The sequence below is a fragment of the Anomalospiza imberbis genome, chromosome 1 (genome assembly GCF_031753505.1).
Source record: "Anomalospiza imberbis isolate Cuckoo-Finch-1a 21T00152 chromosome 1, ASM3175350v1, whole genome shotgun sequence".
NCBI lineage: Eukaryota > Metazoa > Chordata > Aves > Passeriformes > Viduidae > Anomalospiza > Anomalospiza imberbis.
Window position 1 is genome coordinate 44,069,799 of NC_089681.1, and position 13,853 is coordinate 44,083,651.

Here is a 13,853-nt window from a genome sequence, read left to right on the forward strand (position 1 = left end):
TGATGCAAATGTTCAATAGCAAAAAGAAACCATAACACAGGTCACTATTTTCCTGGGGTCTTGGCTAGGCTCTTTTGGGAGTGTATTATATTTTTAAGCGAATTTCCATCTATTATCCATTTGTTCTCAGAAGACTGCAGATATCAAATGATTAATTAGAGCACACATAACAATCAAAATTTTCCTCTAGCAATAATAACCAAAAGAGGTTCTGTAGGGTTAAATTATAATCTTTTCTTAGGTTATATATATTTGCTAAGCTATTGCAGCTATGTACTTTGTTCATCATCTTGCTGTTTAAGATTGTAAAAATGCTGAGTCTAGGGCACTTCATTCTGGTACCTAAATACAAATAGGTGTGAGGAAATGCCTGTTTTTCCATCATGCAGGGCCACCTGAGCAGGATCTTGAAAAGCTTCTGCAAATTTGCACAGGGCCAAATTAGCCATTGGTTAATGTATTTTGAATTACTCAAGTCTCTGTTTAGTGGAGATCATTGTAGATACAGGTAGATCACCACATGGACTCACATGGATGCAGCTTCCATGTGAACTATGGCTGGTGTGCCTGTGGGTGTCTTTGCACTCTGTCATGTGTCCTGGGCCATGCAGACCACATCTTCCTCCTGTCCATCTGTCCCACCTTGTAATAAGATCCCCATCTGCCCTGCAATAAAATCCCCCGGGCATGTTCTTGAGTGGGAAGTTACCAAGTGACAGTGACAGTGACACATTTATGCCTTTCTTTTTATTAATTGAACTGGTGCCTGCTTCCTGCCAAAAGCTCTGAGGAAATGCTATACTAATCATTTTATCTTATAAACAGAGTTCCTGTATCCACCACGGGCTTCACTGAACTTTGGCATCAGCTTCCAAGCACATTTACCAGTGTCACAGTGACAAAACCCAATGAGTGCCTCATGAAAATGGATGTGAGAGGAAACAACCTTGTATCTTGTAAGGGATAAAAAGAAAAAGGTATTTCAAAAGGTAAGGGACAGAACAGATCATGACCCTATGTACAATGCATTAATAACATCTGTCTTTCCTTATTTATTTTTTTCTTTTTGTTCTTCTTCAAATTTTAAAGACAAGAATAGAATATACTACAGCATTTCTGTGAGAAAAGCCCAAGGGTTAGACACCTTTGTAAAGTGGAACCAGCACAGGAAAAGTGTTAATAGCTATTTTAGACAAGCCACAGGTCATAGTTTTTTTACCTTTCTGAGCCAAAAGCTCTTGCTAGTTCTGCCTGTAGCAGAAGTGAAAGCTAGCTCTGTGATCCAGCTAGGAAATACTGGGTGAAGGCATGCTAAACAAAACAGGAGTAGCTTTCAGGTAGTGCTTCTCAGCATGTTACCCATACACTGAGCTGTGCAGACAAAAATGATTCACACACTGAAATGCAGTGGGGTACGTGAGTCAACAGGAGAGTAACTTGCTGTTATTCCTTGGTATATTGTAAAGGAAAAATCCTGCTTGTGTATGTAAATTCACAAACTCTCCAGTGTGCTTTCTGCGTGAACTGCTGTGGCAAACACAGGTTGCTGCTTAAATGGATGGACAAAGGCAGCATGCGTATACTTTTCCATGATTAAGCCTCTGTGGTTATATCCCCCTTTACCTACTGCCAACTGGGAGACTGAATTCCAATCACGTAACAGATATATGTTCAGGTTTATAGAGTGCAAACTCGTGAATAAGTCAATGCAACACTTGCTGCAGATAAAAATAGTAATTTCTTTTCTCACTATCTCTGAACTAGGTTCAGAACACCTCCTGTACCAAAAAAATAAAATAAATATCAGCTGAGCCTACAACTTAGCTGTATCTATGACTCTTGTTCTAGATCTACAGTCATAGCTATTACAGAATCTGCTTTTTGCAGTGAAAGTGCATTTTATTCCTGCCTTGTGTTTGTGTATATTCTTTCTGGGGAGCCTTTAGCTTCTCTTTCTTGGCCTCCATAATATATAGGCCCCCACATACCACTGCTGAGAAACTGTTCATTCTCTGGACTGTTCACAACTTTTTCTGCATTTGTCAATAATCGTAGCAAAGCAGAGGCTGTTGTGTCTTTAAGACAAACTCAAGAAGAACAACCACCATCTTATCAAACAGATCTGTATGTGTCATGCAGTTTGTATTGTCCAGAGGGTCCAGTAGCTGGCTTACAGCAGCCACTTATGTCCCTGCTAGAGTTAGGAAAAATGATTATTGCCTGTACTCAGGTCCAAGAGGGAGGAAGTTTGAGTTTCTGACTCCCAACAGCTTGCTTTACAAACCTGGAGTCCACATAGTGATTTTAAGCATTAAAAAACAAAACAAAACAAAACAAAACAAAACAAAACAAAACAAAACAAAACACTCTGCTGGATGAGTATGGAGCTATTGGGGAATTATTCCCACTCCTCACTCTCATGAGGTGTGGAGGTCAAGTATGAGTTGTCATTGCTGTATTGCCCTTCTAACAGTTGTTGCCCTTCTAACAGTTCCTAGAGCAGACCACGCCTGCTTCTCATACCCCAGCCTTCATGCACAGCTGATCTGGGAGCCACATCTGATCTTGGGGGCCAGGTAGTGCCTCCCTGTTTGTAGGGCAGCACTATGGTCCCTTCACTACTACATGAAGCAGTGCACAGCATCTCATGTCTTGCTGAAAGTGCATCACAGCCCATAATATTGGAGTCACTGGAAACCAGCTTAGGGAAATATGTACTGGTAAACTAAATTCATGTAATCCCCTTCATCTCTCTGCTTTTCTCCTCTAAGCATGAGTCAAAAGAATTTTAATCCCTCTCATGTAGGCCAGAGAAGGCATCGAGGCCAGCAGCTTGTTCGCACCTAGCAGAGCTTTTGCCACATTTTATGTTCTCATTCTGCCTTAACAAACTCTCAAGTATGGCCAAATAGACAAGTCCTTAGAATTTGCTTGGATGCTTCAAAAGGCTTTGAAAGGTCAGGTCAAAATCTTCACCCACTCTTGCTAACTAGCATTCTCCCTCAATACAGGACAAAACACTCATGCACTCTGAATGACTTTCTTTATTCTGCTCTCCTTCTTGCAATTTAAAAGATTCCCTCTGTCCTTCACAACACTGTTGGCTACTGCTTTGTACTGATGATTTCCAATGAGCTTGACATCATTACCTATTGGGCTCCTGGTGGCAAGGAAAAAGTAAAAAAGTAAATTTTTGCTTTTCCTTTAGAGATGATACTTAGCAAGTAGTTGGTTTAGTCTTTGAAAAATGAAGAGCAGCATAATTTGAGGTGGGAAAAAAACAGCAAATAACTCCAGCTCATGACTATTATCAGGGGAATATTTGACTATAGAGAGAACTGTAGATCTTTTATTAGTATCAGCTTGATGAGTCTATTGAAGTTTCTCCACAAAGTACAGGAAGTCACATGAAAAGAGGAACACATACTAATTTTGCTCTTTCTTTTTGCCATTATGTGAGGAAGGCTGCAAATAGCAGAATTGTGTAATTGCTAATCCTTTCTGTTGAGCAATTTGCCTTTTTTTTACACCCAGGGTTGCCATGCAGAAGTTGAGGAGATCTCAGTGCAGGAAAGCCCTGAGTTATACATGGCTTATGAGACTTTTTACCTCCTCTGCCTGAAGTGCAAGGAAAACTGTGTGCTGCGTACATCTAGCTGGCTTGTGGATGGTGGATTTATTTCCTGCACAGGTCCTTAAGCTCTCTCATAACATCTACCAGCACAGGTGTGATTGTCTTGAGAAATCACCCCCTGGGCTCTTTTGAAAGCCCGAACTCTTCTGGCTGTTCCTTGCACACAGTCACCCAAAATAGTAGAGAAGAAGTAACAGAGTGCCCTATTCTGCTCTTCCTCTTTGCCTGCTGACCAATACTTTCCTGAGGGGACACAGTCCTGTGGCCCATGGCAGGGTACCCAGCAGCCATGGAGTTCTGCACACCCCTTGGACAGACCCCTGCCACTGTTTTGTTTGGTCAGGAATGAAGAACTACAGCAATCTGGGAGCAGAGCCATGTTGTGGTACAAAGAGCCTCTCTTAAACAGGCTGCATGGGTCTGCAAAGGCAGGTCTTGGCTGCTCAGTTTTAGAGCAAAACATTACTGTAAAAAGAAAACAAACAAAAGAAAGCCATGTCCTTGGCTGAAGATAAACCCAGCAAAGCAAATTCAATCCTTTTAAAATGTAAATATTAATTTAAACTTTAATTTTAACAGCACCCTTGGGTCTGTTGCCCTTTGGCTGGAATACCTCCCCTCTTCTCCTCTGCTGCTGGGCAGCACTACTGGGATGGGAGCCCATCCTCTCCACAGTGCAGGGAACAAATTGCTCAAGGTGGAAGGAAGCTGTCCTCACAGGAGTCTTGTCTCTGGGGATCATGACATGTGCAAAGGAAAAGGCATCCAAGTTGGACTATGGGAAGAATCTGCTGAATGCCAAGCAGGCCATGCAGTCTCACCAGGCACTCCAAGATGTGGCTGAGCCTCGTTGTTAAGCAGCTTTTAGCATGTCTTTGAACCCTCTCTCTGTCCCAGACTCACAGCAGCACTGTGAAAGATGATGCCTTATCTGACTGCTCAACTCTATAGTCAAGAAGAACAGGAAAAGAAAAAAGGTAAGAAAAAGAAGGGAAAAAAAAAGGTAAGAAGGAGATGGAAAGAAAAGGCTGAAATAAAAAGAGCATGGTGACAGGCACTTAAATTTACCTCTTTTCTGATGCTTATGAAAATAGCCAAACCTAAGAGAGGCTTCAGGTATGCTGAGGTGCAAAATGTCTTTCAAAGAAACGACAATGAGGTCCAGTGGCTCTGGGTAGGGATCATTGCTAAAGATTACCACCCTCCTGCACCTCTCCTGAGCATCTCTGTGACACTGTGGATCTCCCAAAAATATGACTGCTGTTTGACCCACCAGTTAAGAATAATTTCCAGTGGGGCAGTTTTGGCCCAACAGTCCCCTCTTCCACATTCCCCCTTCTGAAGATGTATGATTTTAATGGAGTTTGTGGACATGTGTATCTGGATTAATCTTGTGTTTCTGTGAGTAAAATTTACAATTCTTATTGACCATGCTATTCGCCCAACTGAGCTGTTCTTTGGGCAACTTGAAATTCAGGTGTCTGTACTTATATTGTGCTGAAAGGCACAATTCCCAGTAGCTGGGAAACCTGCTGTGCCTGCTTGGAGAGGGAGCTTTTTTCATCTCTGCCCAGCAAAGAGAGGAATTTTAAGTCAACCTGGCTTTCCATCCTCAGTTTGTAATTCTGTTGCTAAGTGGCAATGAAAGAAGATTATCGGATCACAGATTAACAGAAACCTCTATTCAGTGCTCATGTGTAATTATACATTTCAGTTACTTGAGAACTGAGCTTTAGCTTCTGTGCTCCTACCTCAGCCTCACCCCTCCAGAGATTTTTATCCTCAGGGTCTGATCAGGATTCTGATAAACTGGCCTTTCTTTTCCACACTTAGCCTCTGCACCCTGGGGTGGTTCTGCCTGCAAGAGTACCCCGAGGGAGGGTCTCTGCTCTCAGGGCAGGTCTCAGAAACTAAAGTCCTACTCTAGTCTTTTGGAATTATTTATTTTGGGAGAAAGCAGGAAGAGCATATAAAATGGTTTAATGAGTTCAGAACCTTCAGAGTTACCCATTTGCTTCCTCCATTGATAAATTCCCTTTTTTCTCTCTTTTCCAAGCTAATACATTCCACTGTCTCAGGCAAAAGTGGCCAAGCAGCATCAAAAAGTGGAGGAAAACACAAGCCTGAGTGGCTGAGGTAATTATTAAATGTTACGGGTGAACCACTGGCAGAAATTTTTTAGAGTGAATTTTGAGGGAAACACAGTGGAAAGGGCACAGAAAAATCAGGAAACAGTATATCCAGCTAATGTTGGCAATGCAGACAGAAAGGGAAGGAGAAGTGTGGGAAGGAGATGTAGTTTGTCAGCTGTGAGGAGAAGGTGGTAATACACAGCAGGTACATTCATAGTACAAGTGTGAGGAGCAAAGGCCTCCTTTGTAGGGAAAAAAAATTTGATTATTTTAAGTAGAAAAGCTGCACCAGGGAGAAACATGCGAGGAACAGGAGAAAGAAGGGCAGAGCTCTGTGGGGACCCATCTCTGTAACCGAGCAGGAGGAAAGAACATGAACTAAGCATTTAACAGGAGCAGGGAAGGGGGATGGTTGGAGGAATCACCTGGTGTAAATTCAAGTAAAAGGAAGAAATGGCATGGAGGGATGGTGAGAAACAAGAGCTGCAAAAACAACAGAAGGGAAGGCTGTGTGCAGGGGGAGAGGATACACTTTCAGGTGGTGATGGCCCCAGACTGTCATACAAATAAAAGACAGAAACAGAAAGCAGCAATGTATGGAAAAGCAAATCTGTTGGCAGTTCAATATACCTGCTTTACAGGGAACTGGTATTTTCAAAGTTTTAGGCTCAAGTCTCCAAGGGAAGCAGCAACTCAAGAACAAACAAGGCTGAAATAATATTTTCTGAGTCAGTCTCTATGTTTTAAACTGTAGCTGACATTAAACATGTGCTACCCCTATGCCTACTCAAGACTGGGTTTGCTGGACATCCTGTTTTACAGAGCTCTTTTGCAAAGGAGACACTGGTTTTTTTTGGTCTCAAATTTTAGAAGGAATGAATACACACTGTCCTTTTTTTCTGAAGAGCTTGTGTAATTCTCCTGTCAACCCACTCTGCTGTATGCAATTTGTATGCAATTGTAGGCTTTGTATGCAATTTCTCCTTGGAGGTAACTGTGCTGTTTCCAAACAGGACACTGCACTCACTAAGATCAGTTTTAGCTCAGTGGCCAGAGCAGGGTAGCTACTGCCTAGAGCAGTGGGTTCAAAAATGGAACTCCTCTTGCTGGGATGAATCAGCTGTTCAAACACAGGGTAAACATTCACTTTGTGGCTCCTACACCAGAACAGATTTTTCCTATGTAAATTATGGGTCTCCTTCAGACTCAAAGGAGAGAATTAGCAAAATGCAGGAGGTGTTTGCTGCCCTTGAGGTTTGGGCACAGCACCCTGGATGAGGACAGGATGTTACTTCCTGTCTTTCTTCATCTGAATCAATTAGGTTCTGAGATATGGCTTTTTGAATTTCAGTCTGAAGAGGCAGCATCGACTTCATCATGGACCATGGCCCATGGACCACAGCCCATGGACCACTCCAGAAGTAAGGGCCTGGAAGAGCTTGCCATGTGGAGAGGTGGAAACCAGAGAAGTGAGCAGGCAGATTAACCACCTTGTACTTCTGAGCAGTGATATATAGATTGTGACTGCTGACCCCATGAGCAGCCTGCTTTTGGGGGGAAAAAAAATTGTGACATATTTGGTAGGGCCCTTTCTTCTGAAGACATTTTGGAAGGAAGAAAAATACTTTTCAAAAATAGAGAGCATTCTCTTTTCATTCCTACAAACATCCTGCTGTTTTTGTGGTTAGTCATCTGCAGTCTAAACTCCAACTTTAACCAGAGTTATCAAACACTAAATTGCTTGTACTCATGAAAAATAAATTACTAGGACTATGTCAGCTTTGCTGTTTGCCAGAGTATTGTTATGATAGGATGACTAATTTATCCCTCACCTTGTAATTACAAATGTTCCCCTATATGACTGATGTGATTTATAGAAACTCCCATTAGAATGACACTTGCCTGTCATGCCAGGCTGAGCTCTGCTCACAAGGAAAAGAAATTTCTGGACCATCTCATGGTGTCCCTGCCTAGATGTTGAGGAGACTACCAAGCGAACCCTGATAAAGCAAACACAATGGTGCCTTTATGGCAAAAAGGGTCTAGTCTTGACTCTAGGTCAAGTTTCGTTTCCTTTTACAAATCTTCCAGAATAGTTAGGTGGAAAAAGAAAGAAGCACTAATAAAAGAAAAACTGATTTCTGTGGAAAAAACTATAAAGCATGGACAGAGAAAATGGGTGGAAAACATACGCTATTGCAAAGCACATAACAAGATTTTTCTTTTTCTGAGGGGACATCCTGTGCTGTGTTGTGCAATATTTTTTATCAACCGCTTCTTAATTTTTGCTGAAAAAAAAACCCCAACACATCCATAATAGGTCCCTTTCTAAAGATGCCACTGATAAAAGTTCCGTTTGACTTGAGCGATAGCCATACAGAAGCCACCACACAGTAAACTGAGGTGCTGGAATGCTTTTTTGTCTACTGTAGCTTGACTCATCACCTGTATGAGCCTAGCACACAGGTAGAGCTATCTCAGGTTAAAACTATGCAAAGCTGAGAAGAAAAAAGTGATGGAAATGGGGATAGAGATGTTGCTCTGGCATTACTTGATGATTAGAGTGCTGATCCCTCAGGGCACAGTTTGGTAGCTGTAGTTCTAATTAATCAGGTCGTGTATTGTTTCTCTTTTCATTACAGCATGCGTCAAAACTTCTGAAAGAAAAATGCTGTAAGAGAGTCCTAAGGGATTCATCTTTTGAGAGCAGGAATGTGCTGGTATGTTGCCAGAGAACATCTTATTTAAGAGATCAATGACAAAGCTGGAAAAACATCTTTCTTATTTGGAAGGGATTTGTTAGCGACACGAAAGGAAGCACTAGAAGAGAGAGGCTGTATTGCAGCCCAGGACCTAGTCCTTTGTTCCCATGGGCTTTACTGAGCGCAGCCGCTGGCAGTTTAGCGCCACTAACGATGTGTTCGCAACCGAACCAAAAACCTTTCAGATGCAACGAGGCTGGAGCGGTCTCGCCGACAGAGGCGTGTGGTGTGAGGGCAGTTCTGCAGCCGCTCCGCTGCCCGTCCCTGGCAGAGGTGTCCGTGGCACCTCGCTCCGAGTGTCGCCGTGTGACCCTCCCGCAGCCCGGCTCGGCGGCGCCTGCCGCATCGCCCGGCGGGCAGGGGACACGCGGTCACGGGCTGCCACCTGGTGGCCTCGGGCGCTGCTCGCCTCCTCCTCACACCCCTGGGCATTTTCCTCCAATTCTAGGAAAAATGCTTGTTGCTGTTGTTGTTTTTGTTGGTTTGGTTTTGCTTCCGAGGCAGTGGGGCAGGAGCTTTCCTGCACAGAAGGAGAGCCAAAGGTATCCTGGGGTGCACTAGGGAGAGTGTGGCCAGCAGGTTGAGGGAGATGATCCTCCCCCTCTAGTCAGCCCGACTGAGGCCACATCTGGAGTGTTGTGCTCAGTTCTGAGCTCCTCAGTACAAGAGAGACAAGGAGCTAGTGGACAGGGTCCAGTGAGGGTCACAAAGATGATTTGTGGTCTGGAGCATCTGTCTTACAAGGAGAGCTGTGGGAGCTGGACCTGTTCAGTCTAGAGAAGACTGAGAGGGGATCTCCTTAATCCATATAAATATCTCAAAGACAGGTGTCAAGAGGATGGTGCCAGACCCTGAAAGCAGTGCCCAGACACAGGACAAGGAGTAATGGCCATAAACTAAAACTCGAGACGTTTCACCTCAACATGAGGAAGAACCTCTTTCCATTGAGGGAGGCAGAGCACTGGAACAGGTACCTAGGAAAGTCATGGAGTCTCACTCTCTGGAGATATTCAAAATTCACTTGGACACATTCTTGTGTAACCTACTCTAGGTGACCCCACTTTGGCAGGGGGGTTGGAGTAGATGATCTCCAGAGATCCTTTACAACCCTAACAATTCTGTAATTCCATGAAGGAAAGATTTAATGGTCCTGCTTTGTGAAATGTGTTACACCTTTGGTGCCTCCTGGGAAGCAGCTGGTCATCTGTTGGTAATAAAGATAACAAACAAATTCTTTTATTTTCTTTTCACTGATTCCAGGAAAAATGTCAGCCATTCCTCTGTTGCTGTGATAAAGAAGCTTATCTGTGGTGTCAGACAGAGCCAGACGTAATAAAAAAAATCCACCCAAAAAAAAAAATTTTGTTACCGAAGTAAACAAAAAAATATATGCTGAAGACAGATTTCCATTTCCCTTCCCTTTGAAAGCCTGGATTTCTTTTATAATGCTCTGTAGACAAACTTAATGCACTTAGATATTGTCAAACTCCAACTCCTCGAAACAAAAAACCCACCCAGTCTGCTGGATGAGTAGGCGGCACTGTGCAGTACTTCAATTCCCGTCGATCCTTTAATCTGGCTGTAGAGCACAGCAGGAAAAGGTAGACGTGGGAGAGAAACAAAGAGGGGTTATCTGAAAGGCAGGGCCTTCCAAAAGGAGGCTCTCTCTGAAATGAACCCTAGTGGTACTAGCTGCTCATTTATTTGTGGTACAAATTCCTTCCAGTGCAGCAAACATTCCTCACAGAGTATTTCTCCCTAACACACAGCAGATAATTTTGTAAACTCAGACTAAGCAGTATGTTCAGCACATTCTCTTCCAGAAACAATTTAAAAAGTAACAGCTTCTCTTCTTCTTCCACATGATATTGTGACACATATTGTGCCACATTTTCCTTTTCTGCTAATCTCAAACTTCAGCTGATGCAGTAAGAGAGCCTCAAATTTTGTTTGAGGAGAAGCAGAAGCTCCAAACAGAAGCTCACTGTTTGGAGGCTTTCTACCTCAAATTATTTCATTGCTCCTCAGACCACATCACATAAAAAACCTTTTTGTTCCATTCATGTGCTTCCAAAGTATTCTTCTTCTTTTGTTATAGGTCAGAATACTCCTTCTCAGTGAAAAACCTGAATAAGATATCTGAGAAATAAGTGAAGACACTCTGGGACAGCATCATGTTCTGCCCTTCCCTTTGGATTTTGCACTGTGAATGTAGTGTCCTGGCTCAGTCCTTTCCTTGCCCACCCCCATCCTGCTTGCTGACAGGACAATGTGAGCAGCAGAAAAGGCCTTGACACTTTGTAAGTGCTGTTCAGCAATAACTAACATATCCCTGTGTTAGTAACACTGTTCTGGTCATAAATGAAAAGCAGCACCACAGGTGCTCTATGAAGAAAATTAATTCTATCCCAGGCAAAAGCAGTACAGTGGGATGCCAGACTGCACTAAAATTATTTGTGTGATTTGCCAAAAGGGGATCACACTAAAGGGGTGAGATCTTTGGAAAATGATATACTGAAATACATCTTATAAGTGTGTTAGTGGGTGTCTGAAAGTTTATGATTTTTTAACCAGAATGTTCATTTAGATATCTCCTTCAAAATACTTCCTTAATCCTTAACAGCCAACTACACTTCTATACTGACCTAGATTAATTTACAAGTCAAATTTTATTATGGCTGCTTTCCCAGTTGCTGTTACAGTGTCATTGTACTTGTACCTTCTTTTAATTTGACACTGGTTTGCAGGAATTTTCTTGAATTTGAAAGGAGAAGAACACAATGGAAAAGGCAGCTAAATTTAATTTTTTTTTCCTTATTTTAACCCTATCTTTCAAAAAAAAAATCCCGTGTGTCTCACAAGTATTTTGAACTAATCTTTCGAAGTAATACAAGCAGAGTGAGCCAGGAAATTTAGCAGAATTTATAATGATGGTTGACTCTATTCAAGTTGTAAGGGGTATTTTCATGTGAGACAAGACCTTGTTCAGTACCATTCTATCTTCCCTTTCTTTGATAAGAGCATCCTAAACAACGTCAAGGGTGCTGTAAGGTCACTCTGTTTACACTTTGCTTCACTCAGTATCAAATATTGAAATGCTCATTAATTCAAAGAACAGGGGTGTGTGAGAATGACCCCTGTGTTCAGGACACGGTCCTTGAGATCTGTTACAGCTTATTTACCTGCTGTAGTAGGGACTTCATCTGCCCCAGGTGACAGCTATTTATCCAAAATGCAGGAAGCTCATCTACTAACCAATTCCACTAGCACCACCTGGAAAAGGGTATTTGAGGCATTTTTTTACTCATCTGACACTATGTGTAATTTGCTTGCTTGCTTAAAGAGATGCCTGAAAAACCTCACACAGAGCCCTGACTGATATGGTTTGGTTTGTTTGTGTCAGGGAAAGATATTTTATTCCAGTAAGGCAGAGTATAGGGAGTTCCAAGATACCAGGACTATGAAAAATCAAGTATTTGTACGGATTTGTATTTAATCTCTCTCACCTCATTCCCACAAAACCAAGAAATGGATGTCAAGGAAACTTTTCATTAACAGACCTATTATTTTGACAGTAACTGCCTGGGGGCTCTGATTCAAAAAGGATGTGAGAAGATTCCTGTCTTTTCTGCCATTGCAAAAATCAAGCTTGCTGGTTACAGAAGTGTAATGCAGGATGATAAATAGCAAAACAGGGCACATAGGGCAAATCTGCCCATCAGTACTAGCTGTGCCACTGACAGGTGATATATCAGGTGAGATGCACCACCTGGGAGATGCAATTTGGTTCCATCAGAAAGCTGATGCTCTAAGTACGTAACTCCTAGTTGGAAGCTCTGCTTTTAGTCTTATTTTCAAGAAAGAAGTAATTGGTAATACTTACGGAATCATAACAATAATGAAGTAAATCTGTCTTACAGAGCTTTTCATAAGGGAAAGAAAGCTAGGGAAGCAAGGAAGGCACCAGCCTTCCTTGAGTGAGTGGCAAGAGAGGCGGCAAAAATACCCAGCTGGAATGGAGGTCATCCTGAGCTGTCACAGCTCTGCCCCTGGTACCCAGCCCAGGGTTTGTGCCCTCTTGCTGTGCAGTGCCATGTCACTGCCACTCAGCTACTCCCAGCAGCTGAGTGTCTGCCACCATCCCATGCCCCACAGCTTTTTGGGAGGCTGGATTCAAGGCCTGAGGGAGACCCATCAGCTGGTACAAGCGCTGTCTGCTCAAACTCCTGCTTTCCCCCAGGGTTTAAACTTCAGCCATGCTCCAAAGATCTTGGATAATCAGTAGCCAGGGAATTAGCCAGGGAATCAATGCCAGGGAATCAATGCTGGTTTTGCGTAATCATTGTGAGGTGGTATCTCTGAGTTTTATTTGCTCTAGCAAATAACAGATAACAGATCTAAGAGAAATAGTCTGATGAAACATTTGAAACATAGGTCAAAAACCAGCTTGGAGTTGAGGTGGGAAGGCTATAAACCCTCCTGCTTCCCCAGCACCCATAGAACAAACTTTGCCATGTGGTTTTCCCCCAGCATGTTCACAGCACCTTCTGGATACACTCCTACCATATAGCTCAAGACACTCTGTTATATATTTCAAGGAAATGAGTTTCAGGGCAATTTAAAAACCAGGGCTACCACTCCATACACATCAGTATCTAACAGAAAATAATGAACTAAGAAGAGGGAACATCTGCACAGTGTGACTCTCTCTCTCCCTGGGCTTTCCTAAATAATACATAAGTTAATGTTGAAAGTTTTACCATTTGGCATATAAAAAAATTTGCTTAGAATTACATAAAAATACAAATTTCAGCTGTGGGCCCCATTTACTATAACATGCCCCCTTTCATTATAGCATCTGTGGCTCCACAAATGGGTCACTGTAAAAATGAGGATAATTTCCCCCACATACCAGCCCCACACAATAGGGAACAGATATCCAGCTCTGCATTTGATTTTTGGCTGCCAAGGTGCTGAGCAATATGTCATGGTGGGGAGATCTGACCACCTGCAGTGCTGGCTCCTAGGGTGAGGCCACAAGGAGAAACTGGGAGCTGGTGACTGCAACCACTTTGTGTGGTTCAGGAGTCACAGTGGCTACATTTGTGCAGTTGTTTCCTGGCAGTGACTCTCACTAGTCACACCAGAGGGTTGGGGCACTAGCCATGGCTTATTGGGCAATCAGGGCCCTGCCCCACATTATTATTATTATTATTTTTTTTTATTCCGTGATTGCTGCCTGTGCAGGGAAAGCAGAACACAATTTCTCCTCATCCAGTCATCTTAATCCATCATTTTGCCTCAGGTGAGTGCTGTCCTGTTACA

At 42.8% G+C, this 13,853-nt stretch overlaps 1 long non-coding RNA gene across 1 annotated transcript; it reads left to right on the top strand.

Annotated features, from left to right (window-relative positions):
• Positions 1-678: 678 nt before the first annotated feature.
• Positions 679-11,062, top strand: LOC137478100 (uncharacterized). The gene is made up of 3 exons (XR_011001409.1): positions 679-989; positions 3,535-4,611; positions 10,627-11,062. It is a non-coding gene; the product is annotated as an uncharacterized lncRNA (long non-coding RNA).
• The last annotated feature ends 2,791 nt before the right edge of the window (positions 11,063-13,853 follow it).